Below are 6,000 nucleotides of genomic sequence, written 5' to 3'. Positions count from 1 at the left end.
ACTCCCACTGCAGACAGGGTCTTTCCATACTTTTCACACCTGGAGAGTGTGCCATTCACTGTGGGGCCAAACAAAGAAGTGCCGTTAAAAGGATCACTGATTAACAAGGACTTGAAGGGCTCCACAAAATCACACAGGTGCATCCAGGTATGCCTTCTGATGGAGATACCTGAACCCGTGGCCCTTGAGGCTCCTTCTGCAGAGTATAAGATAAGCCTCATGTGCAAATTAGATCTAGCTTGAAGGGTAGCCAGCTGAGTGGCTATTGAAGTTTGAGCATCAGCAGTATAGGTCTATGAAAAAGATTTTGATAGCTCTTTAATCAAATCTCTTTGAAGTCTCCTAAAATATGCCAGATAACTTGGAGACCTAAGTATAAAAGTTGCTGAAGCAGAAACACACTTCTCAAATCTGTGTCGCCCCCTAAACTCCCTATTAGGAGAATGGACAGTGGAACTCTGTTCAGCAAGTTCCTTCTTTGTGGCCGCCACTGGTCTTTTGGGGATTGGCTCAACTGAATTAGGTTCCTTCCACACCTGCCTAGAGACCAAGTTAATGAGCTCATCAGCGGAAGGAGTAACCCAGGAGGTAGATCTCATGAAAGCGTGAGATTAAGAGTAACAGAGCTAAAGCTTGAGTGAAAATCACGGACATTCCTGAAAATCAATGGAGGTTCCTAGCCTTATCTAAAGTATCTGGTTGATCCATTCCCCCACAGGAACTGGATAAAAACAATGATGTAAGTTTACTTTAAAAAAAAAAAAAAACTGGTAATCATTACTAATTGGCCTCCAACTGCTCCAGTCATTTTTTTTTTCATATCAAGCTGGGGAGCCAACTGGAAAAACAGACTGAAAACAAAATTAACTGACATAACAGAGTCTACTGCTGTTATGCATCTTTCATACCTCCCAACCTCATAGAGCAAGAAATCTGGAGAAAGCCGTAAATAAAAGTGGGACAAAGGCCCAAACATTTGGACAATTTTTAAATATTGCTCTTACAAATTTAGAAAGTTGACAGAATAATAGAATAACAGGTTTTCCGTGAATTTTCGGATGGGTATGAAATCTGTAACTCTGTAGAGTTTGTCATTGCTTTCTAAATTCAAGCCTTAATTATTTGCTCCTAATTTGCCAGAAAACCACAATTTTGTAAAACACGAACCAAAAATATGAGGCAAAAAATCTGTACAACTGAGAGGTATGCAAGTCTTTCTCCGATGAGTTCATCAATCAGGAAAGTTAAGCCATGCGTAAGGTAAAGAGATAAAAACTCTTCAGCTTCTAGTATTTCCTCGGAGTAGTCCCTCCTCTTGTTCACGTCAGCAGTGCGTCACGCACGCAAGCAAACAGCAATCACGTGATAGGCTGCTGGACCCTAACAATGCTATTTTCCAGTAAGTCTGTGCTGTGCGTTTAAAACAGCAGTGAACCGTATGCACCTGTTTTGATGTACACCTCGATCTCGCGTTGATTTTAAACACGCACTTAAAGGTTTGTTAAAATTTCATAATGTTAATACTGCGGTACCCGAGCTGTGCGCATGCGCTCGAGTTCCGTGCTCTTGGAAATGTAAGCTGTTTATTCTAAATGTAGTAAATAATATTATCTTATTTACTTAAACTTCGAAAAAGAACACCCAGACGAAGGTGCTACTTGAGAACATAGAATTTTCAAAATGATTTTTATGAGTAGGGAATTTTAACAAGTAGTTGATCTCCAGTGAAGAAACTCTGGAGTGGAATGTGTCACTTATTATGGACAGAGTTAACATCTCCATGTACAAAAAATGGGAAAAAAAGGTTGTGGACGGATGGACGTTTTTCTCGTAGTGCTATTGGTGAGAATAAGCCAATCTTAGCTGTATCATTCCAAAAGCTCTTTTAGTTAATGAGGTTTTAAGGCACATCTTAAAACAGGTTTAGCTATTTGTGGTACTGCTCAAGAGAAGAGACTTGAGTGGAGCAAAGAGATGTAAAGATGGAAGAGGCACATAAATGCTGTTAGCTTGGATGGAGATCAAGTTTTTGATTTATGTCAAAGGTGACCGATCCGATGTGTAAGTTGAATTAAGTGTTGATTAATAGTAACATATACATTTATCAGTGGACGCCATTTAATACGATAAAGTTTTCTCTGGTCAGTATTTTCTGCTGTAGTCTTTATCCAACATATTGATGTGTACTGGAGAAGACCATTGCTTTTATTTATCTTTGTATGTAACAGAAGATAGTGTTGCTTCAGCCAAGATTGTAATTATTTTTTATTATAAGTGAAGTATAATGTTTGCAACTGGGAGTATGTCAGTATGGTTTGTGATGTAAAATGCTTGCAACTAGGATTGTGTCAGTGTGGTTTGTTTTCATTTATGTAAATGTATGATTGCTTATGTCGTAAGTGATGGTATAATAAAGATGTTGCTTATTTTAAAAAAGGAGCAGGAATTGAATAATTTATGCAATGATGCTTAAGTTATATTATATATAACAATATATGTGAAGTATAATTTTGTTAATACAGTTTGATTACTTTTTGTAAATTTGCATGTGTCACAAGTGATGATTCAATAGAGGTGCTTAAAAAAGATTTCAATTATTTTTTCTTAGTTTTTTTTTTTTTTTGGTAATATTGGATAAATTTGGGATACACCGTATTGTAAGCCCCATGTATGCAAATTGATTTATGGGTTTGTTTGAGCAAATTTATTTATGGGTTTGCTTGAGAGAGACTATCTTTATAGCAAGGAATGTTTTCAGAAGTTTGTACTTAAATATTATGGATACATGGATGATTTGGTATTTGTATGTAAAGGAGGGTATGAGCTAGTTAGACATTTTATAGAAGGTATTAAGTTTGATGGATTGCAATATGGAAACGTATAGTTTTTTTATGTTTATTTAGAAGCTTTATCTAATGGTGAACTAAAAACAAGAGTTAATAAAAAAAAATTTGGTCTTTGTTGAAGAGTATTAACCTCCCCCCGATGCACAGTAGCAAGCCCCAGCCAAACCCTGCCTAACACCCGGGATGACGGCGACGTCACTGAACACTCCTGAATAAATGTTTTTTTGTTTCTGGTTTGCATATGTCAGAGACATTAAGAATGTTAGACTTGAAGCCCTCTTGCTATGCATTTTAAATTTTATCATGGTAGTGATCCAGTTGGACTTAAGGGCACAATTTTGGAAGAAATAAATATTTATGGTAAATGTTTAGATGTTAAAAATAAGTTATTTTATAAGGAAGCTGTATTCATTTTAAAATATGGAATCCTGATTCCTACTGGAGTAAATACTGATTGTAATTGGAAGTTTTTAGGTTAATTATTTAATTATGTAATTAGTAGTTGGTGCTTTTAGAACTTTTTAAGATGGGTAATTATGTAGGGCTTTTACTCCTTGAAGGCTTTTTGAGTCAAAGTGCTAACATTTTTAGTGGATTTGTATAATAATTTACTGGCTGTCTGACCATTGTTATTTTATCTTCTGTTTTTTGCTTTTTGTCATTGTGCAGTATTGTGAGCATATTTTATGATATTAGATGCACCACAAAGAATTTGCATACCATTTGTGATAACAGTAAGGAAAAGAGCCAGGGGCATAGACAAAAGACCGCAGAGTAGTGGCCCATCTAAACATTTGAATCATGTGTTGATGATAACTAGTGAACTAAATCATAACAGCATCCCAAAACTTATACTAGCCACTCATTTTAGAATAAGTGAATGATTAAAGGTCTCAAGGTCTTCTGGTAGCTCAGAAAATAATGTACTGGTTGTGTGATCTACAGGTGTCAGAGCTGAAACTGTTAACACAGCTGAATCATTAGTTTTGTAACTGAGATTGAAAATAGAAAAGTGTAGGAAATAGCTATGAATAAGAGGTGGTATTAAAGATATAAGTTTAAATTTTCTGTTAGATATTACATTTAAATAGTGGTGTAAATGTTGGAAATAAGTTGTATATAAAATAATGAAATAAGACTGGAAGGAAAATTCTGCATGTCACATGATAGATGTGTACTTTTATTAGTTTAGGTATTGACTTGGCAGGAGTCTGCTTTATTGTTTGACTTTTTGGTATAAGTTAGTATACGATTTTAGCTGAAAGTTTGAGTTGAAGAAGTAGGAGGTTATATTAAAGCAGACACTGAAAGGAATGTAGAGAATATGTAGTAAAGAATTGTGGTAAAGCTAATTATACTGGAAAAGTGTTTGAAATTCATTGTGAAAAGTGTAAACAGAAAGAAATGAAGATAGTACCACTAAAAGAATACAAAAAGAGAACTGTATGCACATATTATAAAAACATTTTATGATGGATAATTGGAAAAATATGTAGAGAACAGAATAATTGGTATTTTATGACAGATGAAAAAGTTGTGAATATGTACATGGAGTCTTGCATGTGGTAACTGCTTGTAAAATGAAATAGAAGTCCGAGATGTGAAGAAGAATTAAGTGGTTTGAGACAATTGAGTATGCATATTTTTTGAAGGGAAAAGAACTGGGATTTCTTTGAAAAGGAGCAGAAGGAAAGCTAGGAATTGCATGTTTGAAAAGTATAACTGTAATAGATTTGTAATGTATGAAGTGTCTATAATCAACGAGGTCCTATAAAATAATGAAAAATTACGTTTTTAAGTTCTTTTTTTTTTAATCCTGCTGTCTGTCAACAATCAGCCATCTATGATCTAACTAGCTCACTTGCTTCTGTTTGGGCGAGAGCTGGTCCCAGGTTGCCATTATCCAGGCAGCCATCATCAATTTTGTACTTAGTCTTAAGCCCTGTATCCCTATTGCAGCTGATGGATTTGATCTGCAGTAGTAGCTTTCTGAGCATATGTACTACTGTGCATGCCTGATAATCTACAAACATTTGCTACTTGGTGTGCACAACCCAGCAATAGCCGATTGGCTGCTGGCAGGCTTGATAGGACATCCAGCTTCTACTACATGTCAGTACAGCAGCACAGCTGCTCACTCTCATCCTCTCTTGCCAGTTTCTGAAGCACGTGGGTCACATTTCAGTCCTGGGTTGTCTGGGTCAGTAGTCATTACTTCATCAGTCTGTGCTATGGAGCCTACTTAAATGATGAAGAAGTTATTTTTTGTTTGTTTTGTTGTAGTTTGTGCAGAATTTATTTGGCAAGGAAAGTGTGAAGTATTGTTATATAACACAAAATGATATTATGCACATTTTTAGAATTTCTCTAATTTATATGAAGCTGGGAAATTGTTAAAGAAGGATATAGTCAAAATAGGAATTTTGAAAGATGAAACTTTTTCAGCAGTGTGATTAATCACAACTCTAATGGCTGTGTAATACAAGTTTTAATGTGAATAGATGCTTATCTGTTTAGAAATGTGACATTAAAGTTCCATGCAACTTCTCATTTAGTACACAGTGAGTACAATACTCTACTGGAACAGAACATTGACACTTGGTGTGGAGATATAATCCAAAGTCTTCTTTTCTTCCCAGAAAGAAAAATGAGCATGCATCATGCAGTATGCAACATGAAATAACAGCTCATAGTTTCAGATGGTTGTACATTTGTAAAACCTGAATGTTTATTTATTTTATTTTACATTTGTTGACCGGGCTAGTCCAACTGGATATATGTCCATTTTCAGTGGAGGCCCGGGGAGAAAAGCTCCACACTTCAGAATAGAATCACAATAACATAAGTACATTACTAAGATTTAGCAAATTTTACTAGTAAATTACATTTTAGCTTAAGAGTAAGGAAAAAATCTTCTAAGCTACATAACACGTATGGATATACATACAACAAAATATAAGGTAAGTGAAATCGAACACTATTTGAACTTTAAAAAAGTTATACAAACAATAATGTTACTAAGTAATGTGTTTATAATTTGCAGAGTTCATGCTGGTAATATAGCTGATTAGTACACTAGCAGCATAGTTTAGGTTCGTGCCCCAGTCACTGCACATAACTGCTATTTTTCTTTGGAATTTGAATGTATTTTATG

General features: G+C 35.2%; 1 protein-coding gene across 5 annotated transcripts in view; it reads left to right on the top strand.

The window, feature by feature from the left end:
• Positions 1-1,341: 1,341 nt before the first annotated feature.
• Positions 1,342-6,000, top strand: part of PTPDC1 (protein tyrosine phosphatase domain containing 1) — a 1,141,579-nt gene continuing 1,136,920 nt past the window's right edge. For 3 of the 5 annotated variants that reach the window (XM_044078123.1, XM_044078118.1, XM_044078120.1), the window contains exon 1: positions 1,342-1,496. The gene's annotated coding sequence lies outside the window, so the exon portion shown is untranslated. Of the gene's footprint in view, positions 1,497-1,541; positions 1,843-6,000 lie in introns of those variants that run through there. The other 2 variants (XM_044078119.1, XM_044078122.1) reach the window with 1 other exon arrangement.

This window comes from Protopterus annectens, chromosome 7.part0, assembly GCF_019279795.1.
Source record: "Protopterus annectens isolate FY-2018-M chromosome 7.part0, PAN1.0, whole genome shotgun sequence".
Lineage (NCBI taxonomy): Eukaryota > Metazoa > Chordata > Ceratodontiformes > Protopteridae > Protopterus > Protopterus annectens.
The sequence above is the reverse complement of the archived record's forward strand: the minus strand, read 5'-3'. Positions and strand labels throughout refer to the sequence as shown.